Source organism: Pogoniulus pusillus, chromosome 6, assembly GCF_015220805.1.
Source record: "Pogoniulus pusillus isolate bPogPus1 chromosome 6, bPogPus1.pri, whole genome shotgun sequence".
NCBI lineage: Eukaryota > Metazoa > Chordata > Aves > Piciformes > Lybiidae > Pogoniulus > Pogoniulus pusillus.
The window spans coordinates 3,492,932-3,505,371 of record NC_087269.1 but is presented as its reverse complement, the minus strand read 5'-3'; the positions used below and the strand labels follow the sequence as shown (position 1 = coordinate 3,505,371).

General features: G+C 50.9%; 1 long non-coding RNA gene across 5 annotated transcripts in view; it reads right to left on the bottom strand.

Moving 5' to 3' along the window:
* LOC135175871 (uncharacterized) overlaps positions 1-12,440 on the bottom strand; it is a 167,152-nt gene that overhangs the window by 16,214 nt on the left and 138,498 nt on the right. For 3 of the 5 annotated variants that reach the window (XR_010302482.1, XR_010302484.1, XR_010302485.1), the window contains one exon: positions 4,415-4,860. This is a non-coding gene — a long non-coding RNA (uncharacterized LOC135175871). Of the gene's footprint in view, positions 1-4,413; positions 4,861-12,440 lie in introns of those variants that run through there. The other 2 variants (XR_010302483.1, XR_010302486.1) reach the window with 2 other exon arrangements.

Here is a 12,440-nt window from a genome sequence, read left to right as displayed (position 1 = left end):
TACCAAGGGCCTCATGAAGAAATGATCCCTGTCTGAAAGCTCAACCCTGTCTGAAAGCTCATCCTTGGGATTTGCTGAGTAGGGCCTGACAATAGTGATGGGATCATAGAATCATAGTATCAAGCAGGTTGGAAGAGACCTCCAAGATCATCCAGGCCAACCTAGCACCCAGCCCTAGCCAGTCAACCAGACCATAGCACTAAGTGCCCCATCCAGGCTTTGCTTCAACACCTCCAGGGACAGTGACTCCACCACCTCCCTGGGCAGCCCATTCCAATGCCAATCACTCTCTCTGCCAACAACTTCCTCCTAACATCCAGCCTAGACCTCCCCTGGCACAACTTGAGACTGTGTCCCCTTGTTCTGTTGCTGGTTGCCTGGGAGAAGAGACCAACCCCACCTGGCTACAGCCTCCCTTCAGGTAGTTGTAGACAGTAATAAGATCACCCCTGAGCCTCCTCTTCTCCAGGCTAAACAACCCCAGCTCCCTTAGCCTCTCCTGATGGTTTTCTCATTGGGTTTCAAGCACAGCAGTTTGTGAGCCATGTTTGTGCTGAATCCTTGTACTTCTCTGGTCCTGGATCTGGCACAGGCTTCCTGGGCAAAAAGAGGGAGCTTTTGGCTGCACTAGACAGGCTGGATAGGTGAGCCCAAGCCAGCCCCATGGAGTTCAACAAGGCCAAGTGCAAGGTCTGCAGCTGGGTGGAGGCAATCTCAAGCACCAATATAGGCTGGGCAGTGACTGGATTGAGAGCAGCCCTGAGAAGAGAGACTTAGGGGTGCTGGTGGACAAGAAGCTCAATCTGAGCTGTCAGTGTGCTCTGACAGCCCAGAGAGCAACCAGAGCCTGGGCTACAGCAAGAGCAGTGTGGGCAGCAGGGCCAGGGAAGTGATCCTGCCCCTCTGGTGAGAGCCCACCTGGAGTACTGCACCCAGTTCTGGAGCCCCTGGGACAAGAGGGCAGTGGAGGTGCTGGAAGGTGTCCAGAGAAGGGCCATGAGGGTGAGCAGAGGGCTGGAGCTGCTCTGCTGTGAGGAGAGACTGAGGGAGTTGAGGCTGCTCAGTCTGGAGAGGAGAAGGCTCCCAGGTGGCCTTATTGTGGCCTTTCAGTATCTGAAGGGGGCTACAAGAAAGCTGGGGAAAGACTTCTTAGGCTGTCAGGGAGTGATAGGAATTGGGGGAATGGAACAAAGCTGGAAATGGGTAGATTCAGACTGGAAGTTAGGAAGAAGTTGTTCATGATGAGGGTGGTGAGAGTTTGGAAGGGGTTGCCCAGGGAGGTGGTGAAAGCCTCATCCCTGGAGGTGTTTAAGGCCAGGCTGGATGAGGCTGTGGCCAGCCTGATCTGTCCTTGCCCATAGCAGAGGGGTTGGAACTGGCTGATCCTTGTGGTCCCTTCCAACCCTGACTGATTCTATGACTGCATAAAAACCACTACTTCAAAGCAGTCAGGACACTTCCTTCAGAAAAGAAAACAGGAACTTACCTTCTTCTTCTCTTTCAGTAGATACAGGCTCCAGATATTCTCCTCTTTGATATTATTAGAAACAATTTTACATGGCAAACTGCACCAGCTTCAGTAGGAGAAATACAGACTTGGGTGGGAGAGAGCAGGAACTTGTGAGGCTGACTTAAATATCATCCTTTGCTTACAACTGAATACCAGTTTAAGGCTATCTTTGACAAAGAACAAGGGGACACAGTCTCAAGTTGTGCCAGGGGAGGTGTGGGCTGGATGTTAGGAGGAAGTTGTTGGCAGAGAGAGTGATTGGCATTGGAATGGACTGCCCAGGGAGGTGGTGGAGTCACCATCCCTGGAGGTGTTCAAGCAAAGCCTGGATGAGGCACTTGTTGCCATGGTCTAGTTGACTGGCTAGGGCTGGGTGCTAGGTTGGACTGGATGATCTTGGAGGTCTCTTCCAACCTGGTTGATTCTATGATTCTATGAAGTCTTTGAGGCTTTGTACTTTGTGTTCCTGCTGACAGCAGAGAGCACTTTGCACAGGCTGATTCTCTCCCAGTCTGGCTGGAGATACAGGTTACAAAACAATCCACAAGCTTTAGAACTTAAAAATGCAACTGTTGAGGTAGAAAGAGACCTTAGAGATCAGCAACTCCAGCCCCTCACCTGTATCTCACAATCCCACTAACTACTCTTAGTGGGGTTGACCTCATTGCTGCCTACAACTACCTGAAGGGAGGCTGTAGCCAGGTGGAGGTTGGGCTCCTCTCCCAGGCAATCAGCAATAGAACAAGGGGACACAGTCTCAAGATGTGCCAGGGGAGGTCCAGGATGGATGTTAAGAGGAAGTTCTTCATTGAGAGAGTGATTGGCATTGGAATGGGCTGCCCAGGGACATGGTGGAGTCACCATCCTTGGAGGTGTTGAGGAAAAGCCTGGATGGGGCACTTAGTGCCATGGTCTGGTTGACTGGTTAGGGCTGGGTGCTAGGTTGGACTGGCTGAGCTTGGAGGTCTCTTCCAACCTGGTTGATTCTGTGATTCTATGAAAGCAGGGCTGCAATATCCAGACTAAAGAAAATGAGTCTCACAGAGCATCAGTTTCAGCCCCCTTAATATCCTAAGGACTATGTCACACAATCCCCTTTATAAACTCTTCAGGCTTCATTATGGTGGAATTTATTGGCCTCCATTTTTCCTGGAAGGCTCTTCCAGAACTCCACTGCTCCACTGATTAGAAACCTTTTCATTTCCAAGTGTAACTTAATCTGACAAGCTTAGACTGTTCTGGAGAAGTGTTGCAGTCCTTCCCCACACCTACATCACAGAGCAAAGAGCAACGAGGGAAAAGAGCAATTCAGGTTCCAAACAATCACAGCACCAAAGCATTTCTGGCCAAGCAGTTTCCTCCAGTTTCAAACGTGGATCCCACTGCAACCTTTAATTCCTTGGTAATAAGCTACTGCTGAGGGAGCTCAATCTGTTCTGATCAGCTCTGGTTTCTATCTACAAATGCATATTAACCTCTTTCCAAGAAATGAATCATTAGGCCTATCACAGCTCTAATGAACTCATTTCTTTCTCAGGGTGTTGATAACCTCAAAGCTCTCACTTAGTTTTTTTCCCTGCCTGGAATCACAGTGGAAGTGTAAGCACATCTCCAGAGAGTTTATCTCTGGAGATTGAAGCCTCTGGATCTGCAGAGCATCAGCTTTTCCATTTGCAGCTTAAGGAGCAACTGTGTCAGCTCCAAGGGACAGTGCACTCACAGGCTTCTCTCTGTGTGTGACCTTCTGGAGAGGTTCAGCCTGTGGCAAGGGGTTGGAACTGGATGATCCTTGAGGTCCCTTCCAACCTAAACCATTCTATGATTCCTTGCTGAGGCTTGCCCCAGTATGTGGCTGCTCAGACACCATTGTGCAGCCTCTAGAATCACAGCATCATAAAATGGTTTAGGTTGGAAGGGAAATCAAAGCTCTTCCACTTCCAACTCCTCTGCCATAGGCAGGGACACCTCCCACTAGAACAGGTTGCTCAAGTTCTCATCCAACCTGGCCTTGAACACCTCCAGGGAGGTTGTGGAGCACAGAATCACTGAATGTGATCAAAGATCACATTTGGTCATTCTGTGCTCCACAACCTCCCTGGGCAACCTGTGCCAGTGTCTCACCACCCTCACTGCAAACTTATTCCTAACATCCACTTTCAATCTGCCCTCTGACACTTTAAACCCATTCCTCCTCATCCTGTCATCACAAGACCTTGTCAATAGTCCCTCCCCAGCCCTCCTGTAGCCCCCTTCAGATACTGGAAGGCCACTCTAAGGTCTCCTCCAAGCCTTCTCTTCTCCAGGCTGCAGAGCCCCAACTCTCTCAGCCTGTCCTCACAGCAGAGCTGCTGCAGCCCTCTCAGCATCTTGGTGGCCTCCTCTGAACTGGCTCCAACACTTCCATGTCCTTCTTGTGCTGGGGGCTCCAGAACTGCACACAGGAGTGCAGGTGGAGTCTGAGGAGAGCAGAGCCAAGGGGCAGAATCCCCTCCCTTGCCCTGCTGCCCACACTGCTCTTGCTGCAGCCCAGCACAGGGTTGTGTCTGGGCTGCACTCACACTGCAGGCTCCTGTTGAGCTTTTCATCACCCCAGACCCCCAGGTCCTTTCCTCAGGGCTGCTCTCAGCCATTCCCCACCCAGCCTGGAGTTGTACTTGGGGTTGTGCCCACCCAGGTGCAGGACCTTACACTTGACCTTGTTGTATGTCATGAGTTGGCCTGGGCACACCTCTCCAGCCTGTCCAGGACCCTGAGGCTAGCATCCCTGCCCTCTAGCAAGCCAACTGTGCCAAACTGTACTCTGCATTTGATTCAAGCCAGCCAAGTTTTGTGGGACTTTGCCTTCCTTGCGTGGCACACAGCCAGGAGGAGTGGTGGTCTTGACCAAAGCCTTTGATCACTCCAAAAGCATAAATGTAAGTGGTGCTTGCAGCTCATTTGCTTGGGCTTTAAAAGCATGTCTTTGTTAGAGGCACTTTTGATGTTCCTCCAAGCACAGTGAGGGGAGATTGGGTGGCTCAGTGCTCTCCCAAGCAGAGGGCAGTGCAGAACAGGCTATCCTCATCCACTTTCTAAAAATAACTAGGGCAAGCAAATGGGTTTTAATTACAGTTCCTAACATCTACAAAACACTTTGCAGGCTACTTACCCCTCACTATTTCAAATAACCCCCCCCCAGACCATAAGAGACTTTCAGACCAATAGAGGGAAAGAGAGCAGTTACCATTTCCTCACTATGAAGTTCATCAATTCATTCCTTGTCTAGCAATGATTAAAGGCAGCCACTTTTGGAAGCAGTACACACTGAAGTGTTATTCTGGCACAGAACTGCTGGGCAGAAGAGTGGCAGCCTGCAGAAAGAAAGAAGAACTCAGTTGCTATGCAAGTCCTATCTCACAGAAATTGCATTTGCTGCCTCACCTACTTTGGAACTTCATTTTCTACCATTCATACTCCATTTGTGTCCCACAGCTCTAGCAACTTTCCCATTCTCCTTTGGTTTGCTCTCTTGTCAGTGGTGTCCAGGCCCAGTCCTACAGGACATTCAATCACACCCTAAGAGATTCCCCTAAAGACAGGGGTTTGGAGATGCTGAAATAACTGTCATAGGATGTCCTGGGTTGGAAGGGACCTCCAAAAGACATCCAATCTGACCTCCTCTGTAGTCATCAGTGACATCCTCAACTAGATCAGGTTGCCCAGAGCCCTGTTGAGCCTCACCTGGGATACTCCCAGGGATGGGACCTCAACCACCTCCCTGGGCAACCTGTTCCAGTGTGTTCACCACCATCATGGCAAAGAACTTGCTCCTAAGATACCACCTGAGTCACCCTTCTGCTGGTTATCAATGCCTGGGCAGAGGGTGAGCAGGGCTGGTGATGATCAGCTGCCTCCCCCTCATCTGTGTTGAAACCTGTTCAGTCTCTGCTGAAGCTCTGGCACACAATTCCTGCAGTGACATAGGGAGAGTGACCAGAACCCTGGAACCCAGGGAGGTGGAGGAGTCACTGTCCCTGGAAGTGTTCAAGAAAAGCCTGGCTGAGGCACTTAGTGCCATGGTCTGGTTGACTGGCTAGGGCTGGGTGCTAGGTTGGACTGGCTGAGCTTGGAGGTCTCTCCCAACCTGGTTGATTCTATGATGATTCTATGATATCCCCAAGCACCATATCCAAATGTCTCTTCAACACACCCAGGCTGGGTGACTCCACCACCTCCCTGAGCAGCTCATTCCAGTCCCTGACCACTCTCTTTTTTGTCAAGTCCAATCTAAACCTCCCCAGCCTCAGCCTAAAGCCATTTCCCCTTGTTCTGTCTCCAACTACCTATGAGAAGAGCCCAGCAGCAGCCTCTCCACAATGTCCCTTCAGGTAGCTGCAGACAGCAATGAGGTCTTCCCTCAGCCTCCTCTTCCTCACACTAACCCCCCCCCCCCCAGCTCCCTCAGTCTCTCCTCATCAGATTTATTCTGCAGGCTGTTTGTTTTGCTGCAAACAGAAGTGGTACCTACAGCAGCGAGAGCTTCAAGAGGCTTTGCACCTCCTTCTAAGGAGGGATTTCCTAGGCTCAGCCCCTGATCCTGGGAGCAGATCACAGCAGTGCCTTTCATTAGCTAAAGGAAGGCAATCAGAACAGGCAAGCGCTCCCAATCACCTCTCAACACCGAGCAGTACCCACTGCAGCCTAAGCTCAAGGCTGCAGCTCCATTGTTAACAGGAGCATTCTCACCCAAGGGCTTCGAGCACACTGAGAACATTAAGGAGAAGATGCCTCGCATGTGCAATTACTCAACACATCTTTAAACGTGCAAACACTTGTTCACATGTGGTGAAAATTAGAGCTGTGAGCACTTGGGGGAAGGAGGAAAAGAATAAATCCCACCTGGCAGGCACACTCTTTGTTACTTTGGTGTTTTATAGGAGCAAGCAGACCTGGTTGCTCTGCTGAGAGCTGAGCTCAAGTCAATGGAGGAAACTGTGAGACAAGGAGGAAAAAAATAGAACAGAAGCCAAAGAGAGAGAAGTGCTATTCCTTTTTGGCTTAAGCTCTGCTCTGCCCTGGTGAGACCTCATCCTGAGTACTGCCTTCAGTTTTGGGCTCCCCAGTTGAAGAGGGACAGATCTGCTGGAGAGGGTCCAGCAGAGGACTAGGAGGATGATGAGGGAACTGGAGCACTGCCTGGTGAGGAGAGGCTGAGGGACCTGGGGCTGTTTAGTCTGGAGAAGAGAAGACTCAAAGAGGATTGAATAAATGTTTAAAATTGAGGGCTGGGGGTCCAGAGGGGGGACAGGCTCTGCTCACTGCTCCCTGGGATAGGACAAGGAGCAATGGATGGAAGCTGCAGCACAGGAGCTTCCACCTCAACACAAGGGGGAACTTCTTGACTGGAAGGGTCCCAGAGCACTGGCACAGGCTGCCCAGAGAGGTTGTGGAGTCTCCTTCTCTGGAGTCTCTGAAGGCCTGTCTGGATGTGTTCCTGTGTGACCTGAGCTAGATTGTATGGTCCTGCTTTGGCAGGGGGGTTGGACTCGATGAACTCTTTGGGTCCCTTCCAACCCCTGATATCCTGTGAGCCTGTGATCTTTAAGTGCACCAAGTCCCCATGTAACCTGCCACTGTGCCATGCCAAACAGCACTCACCATTAGCTACTCTGACTCTCAGCACAGTGTTCCCTATTGGGCCTCCTGCTACCACATCAGAGAAACTTCTTTTCTTGTTTGGTATCACAAGTAAATATTCAACATTACAGAATCAACCAGGTTGGAACAGACCTCCAAGCTCATCCAGGCCAACCTAGCACCCAGCCCTAGCCAGTCAACCAGACCATGGCACTAAGTGCCTCAGCCAGGCTTTACTTCAACACCTCCAGGCATGGGGACTCCACCACCTCCCTGAGCAGCCCATTCCAATGCCAATCACTCTCTCTGCCAACAACTTCCACCTAACAGCCCATACTTCCACTTGAAGTGGAACTATACTACACTTGAGACTGTGTCCCCCTGTTGTGTTGCTGGTTGCCTGGCAGCAGAGCCCAACCCCACCTGGCTACAGCCTCCCTTCAGGCAGCTGCAGGCAGCAATGAGCTCTGCCCTGAGCCTCCTCTTCTGCAGGCTGCACACCCCCAGCTCCCTCAGCCTCTCCTCACAGGGCTGTGCTCCAGGCCCCTCACCAGCCTTGCTGCCCTTCTCTGGACACCTTCCAGTATCTCAACATCTCTCTTGAGTTGAGGGGCCCAGAACTGCACACAGCACTCAAGGTGTGGCCTGAGCAGTGCTGAGTACAGGGGCAGAATAACCTCCCTTATCCTACTGCCCACACTGCTCCTGAGCCAGCCCAGGATGCCATTGGCTCTGCTGCCCACCTGGGCACACTGCTGGCTCCTGTTCAGCTACTCTCTACCAGCACCCCCAGGTCCCTCTCTGCCTGGCTGCTCTCAGCCACTCTGTCCCCAGCCTGTAGCACTGCTTGGGCTTTTTTTGGCCATTCTGTATGTCTCTAATACTATCTTGTGTTCCTGTGCCACGATTTAAGTGCTGAGAGTACTGTGAGGACACCAAACAGCAGGGAACAAAACAGACACTTGGCAGTTGCTGTTGCCCTTTTCCCAAGTCAGCTCTAGAAGCATGGATTTAGGTGCCCTAGCAGACACCTAAAGGAAGAACACACCTAGAACAGGAAGCCTTCTTTACTCCATCAAAGGGAGAGCTCTTTATTTCACTGACTATTTGAACTGGAAAATATCTGGGGAGTGGAGACAGAGTAATTTCAATAACACTTGAATATTCCTGTAGCAAAAGCAAAGATGTCCATAAGAAACTCCACCTTTGTTCCATGATTCTAACTGTTCACTGCCCACTGTGTCATGCAAAGGGCCTGTTTCAAATATTAGGAGGCAGAAGTTATCTGTTGAAAGGCTGGGCTGCAGCAAGAGCAGTGTGGGCAGCAGGACAAGGGAGGGCATTCTACCCCTTGCTCTCCTGAGATGCCATCTGGAGTCCTGTGTGCAGTTCTGGAGCCCCCAAAACAAAAGGGACATGGAACTGTTGGAGCTAGTCCAGAGGAGGACATGAAGATGCTGAGAGGGCTGCAGCAGCTCTGCTATGAGGGCAGGCTGACAGAGTTTGGGGCTCTGCAGCCTGGAGAAGAGAAGGCTTCAAAGAGACCTTGGAGTGGCCTTCCAGTATCTGAAGGGGGCTAGAGAAGGGCTGGGGAGGGACTATTGAGAAGGTGTTGTCATGACAGGATGAGGAGGAATGGGTTTAAAGTGTCAGAGGGGAGATTGAAAGCGGATGTTAGGAAGAAGTTGTTTGCAGTGAGGGTGGTGAGACACTGGCACAGGTTGCCCAGGGAGGTTGTGGAGCACAGAATCAGACAATGTGATCAAAGAACCACATTCTGTGCTCCACTACCTCGCTGGAGGTGTTCAGGACCAGGCTGGATGAGGCCTTGAGTGACCTATGAGAGGTGTCCCTGCCTATGGTGGGGGGATTGGAACTGGCTGAGCTTTGAGGCTTCAAAGAGACCTTAAAGTAGCCTTCCAGGATCTGAAGAGAGCTAGAGGAGGGCTGGGGAGGGACTACTGACTGTAGAGGGACTATTGACAAGGTCTTGTAATGAGAGGATGAGGAGGAATGGGTTTAAAGTGTCATAGGGGAGATTGAAAGTGGATGTTAGGAAGAAGTTGTTTGCAGTGAGGGTGGTGAGACACTGGCACAGGTTGCCCAGGGAGGTTGTGGAGCACAGAAATGATGATGCCTCGAGTGACCTATTCTGGTGGGAGGTGTCCCTGCCTATGGCAGGGGGTTGGAACTGGATGAGCTTTGAGGTCTCTTTAAACTGAAACCATTCTGCAATTCTATGATCAGAGAGAGACACCAAGCTCTGGGCTTTAGCAGCTCCTTCCACCTCAGAGAGGCACAGCTTCCACAATGAAGTTTTCCCCCACATCTCCTCCCTGTAAATACTCTGACAAGTCCCTGAGTGCAGCCAGTTGGGATGGGTTTTGCAACCACCTACAAAAATGACACTTGGAGGAAGCCCCTTAAAGCTTTTCTGAAGACTTTGTGAGGAAGCAGGAAGCTGTTTGGAGCTCAGCTGAGATGAAGACAGGCACTGTGAGCCAAAAAGCAGGGAAAGTGTTGACAGTGTAAGGAAAGAATGAGATGAGATTGGACTAATATTTCTTTTGGTCCATCCAGGGCGTGTTACAATTACTCCTTAACTTCCCCCCAGGGACTCATTCCAGTCTAGATAGCAATATCTGCCTACCACTGCTGTTCCCTTCTCTCTTCTAATGACAAAATGCTGATAGCCAGGCATCATTCCAGACACATTTACTTGTAATATAATAAGGTTGGAATAACATCTGTGGCAGACAGAGGTAATTTGATGGGCTGTGTGAGCCTGAGAAGCTAGAAGGGCTGCTCCTGTTTAATATTTCCAGGCTGGAGTGGCATAGGCAATAACCACAGCGACAGGAGAGCTCTAACAGCTACCATCTACTACACAACTTGTATGTTGGGACTAATAAAGTGAATAGAATTAACCAGATTGGAAAAGACCTTTGAGATCATCCAGTCCAACCTATCACCTAACACCTTCTAATTAACTAAACCATGGCACTAAGTGCCTCAACCAGCCTCCTCTTAAACACCTCCAGGGATGGGGACTCCACCACCTCCCTGGGCAGCCCATTCCAATGCCAATCACTCTCTCTGCCAACAACTTCCTCCTAACATCCAGCCTAGACCTCCCCCAGCACAACTTGAGGCTGTGTCCCCTTGTTCTGTTGCTGGGTTCCTGGCAGAAGAGACCAACCCCCACCTGGCTACAGCCTCCCTTCAGGTAGCTTGCAGACAGCAATGAGCTCTGCCCTGAGCCTCCTCTTCTGCAGGCTGCACATCCCCAGCTCCCTCAGCCTCTCCTCACAGGGCTGTGCTCCAGCCCCCTCCCCAGCCTTGCTGCCCTTCTCTAGACATGTTCAAGCACTTCAACATCTTTCTTAAATGGAGTGGCCCAGAACTGGGCACAGGACTCAAGGTGAGATGCTGTAACTAAGTGACAAAATAGTTCTGTACTGTTACCTCTCCACAGCCTGCCACAGTTTAAAGCACGAGGTAGCACACTCCACAGGAGCAAAGGTAGATGCTGAGGCTTGGATGCAAGGCAAGGGGACACTGCTGCAAGTGTGAAAGTGCACTTGTAGTACAGAATCATAGAATCAACCAGGTTGGAAGAGACCTCCAAGCTCATCCAGTCCAACCTATCACCCAGCCCTATCCAGTCAACTAGACCATGGCACTAAGTGCCTCATCCAGGCTTTGCTTGAAGACCCCCAGGGACGGTGCCTCCACCACCTCCCTGGGCAGCCCATTCCAATGCCAATCACTCTCTCTGTGAAGAACTTCTTCCTAACATCCAGCCTAGACCTACCCTGGCACAACTTGAGACTGTGTCCCCTTGTTCTATTGCTGGTTACCTGGGAGAAGAGGCCACCCCCCACCTGGCTACAATGCCCCTTCAGGTAGTTGTAGACAGTAATAAGATCACCCCTGAGCCTCCTCTTCTCCAGGCTAAACAACCCCAGCTCCCTCAGCCTCTCCTCATAGGATTTGTGCTCCAGGCCCCTCACCAGCTTTGTTGCCCTTCTCTGGACATGTTCCAGCACCTCAACATCTTTCTTGCATTGAGGAGCCCAGAACTGGACACAGTACTCAAGGTGTGGTCTGACCAGTGCTGAGTACAGGGGCAGAATAACCTCCCTTGTCCTGCTGGCCAGGTTCTTGTGAAACAGCAAGTCCCAGATATAAGCCTTTTAATCCGTGATGTAGGTGTAGAAAGAAGAGCTTTAAGCACTGATTCCTCACTCTGGAAGTTTCCAAACTGCTGACACGCAGAGGGAGTCCTGTTACTTCCCCCTGAGACTTGTTGGCCACGCCAATTTCCCAAATGATGTGGCAATTACACCGAGTTTGGTCACATCCAAAACGTGTTTGTGGACGTGGCTCTCTATTGCTACCATCTGTTGTGAGCGCCAAGCGGAGTCTGCACCGCTAAAACCTAAGCCCCAGCTGAAACCAAACGTTTAACCATTGCTAAACCCCAAACCCCAGGTAAAAGCAAACCTTTAGCCTTAGAAACAAGTAAATAAGAGCAGCAGCATGGTGCAGTCTCTTCTGCCAGGCAACCAGCAACAGAACAAGGGGACACAGTCTCAAGTTGTGCCAGGAGAGGTCTAGGCTGGGTATTAGGAGGAAGTTGTTGGCAGAGAGAGTGATTGGCACTGGAATGGGCTGCCCAGGGAGGTGGTGTTGTGGCCATCCCTGGAGCTGTTCAAGCAAAGCCTGGATGGGGCACTTAGTGCCATGGTCTAGTTGACTGGCTAGGGCTGGGTGCTAGGTTGGACTGGATGAGCTTGGAGGTCTCTTCCAACCTGGTTGATTCTATGATTCTATATTTTCTGTCTACAACTACCTGAAGGGAGGCTGTAGCCAGGTGGGGTTGGGCTCTTCTCCCAGACAACCAGCAACAGAACAAGGGGACACAGCCTCAAGTTGTGCCAGGGCAGGTCTAGGCTGGATGTTAGGAGGAAGTTGTTGGCAGAGAGAGTGATTGGCATTGGAATGGGCTGCCCAGGGAGGTTATGGAGTTGCTGTGCCTGGAGGTGTTCAGGAAAAGCCTGGATGGGGCACTTAGTGCCATGGTCTGGTTGATTGGACAGGGCTGGGTGCTAGGTTTGACTACATGATCTTGGAGGTCTCTTCCAACCTGCTTGATTCTATGATTCTGCAGCCAGATGAGGGCCCTCTGCGTTGGTTCATTCATTAGTTTTAGAGGGTTTAAATGTGAACTTAGTATTATGCAACACCAAGAGAAATCCTATGCCCAACTAGCAACAATTTATCCCCCCGCCCCCACCTTTTGACATTTGAA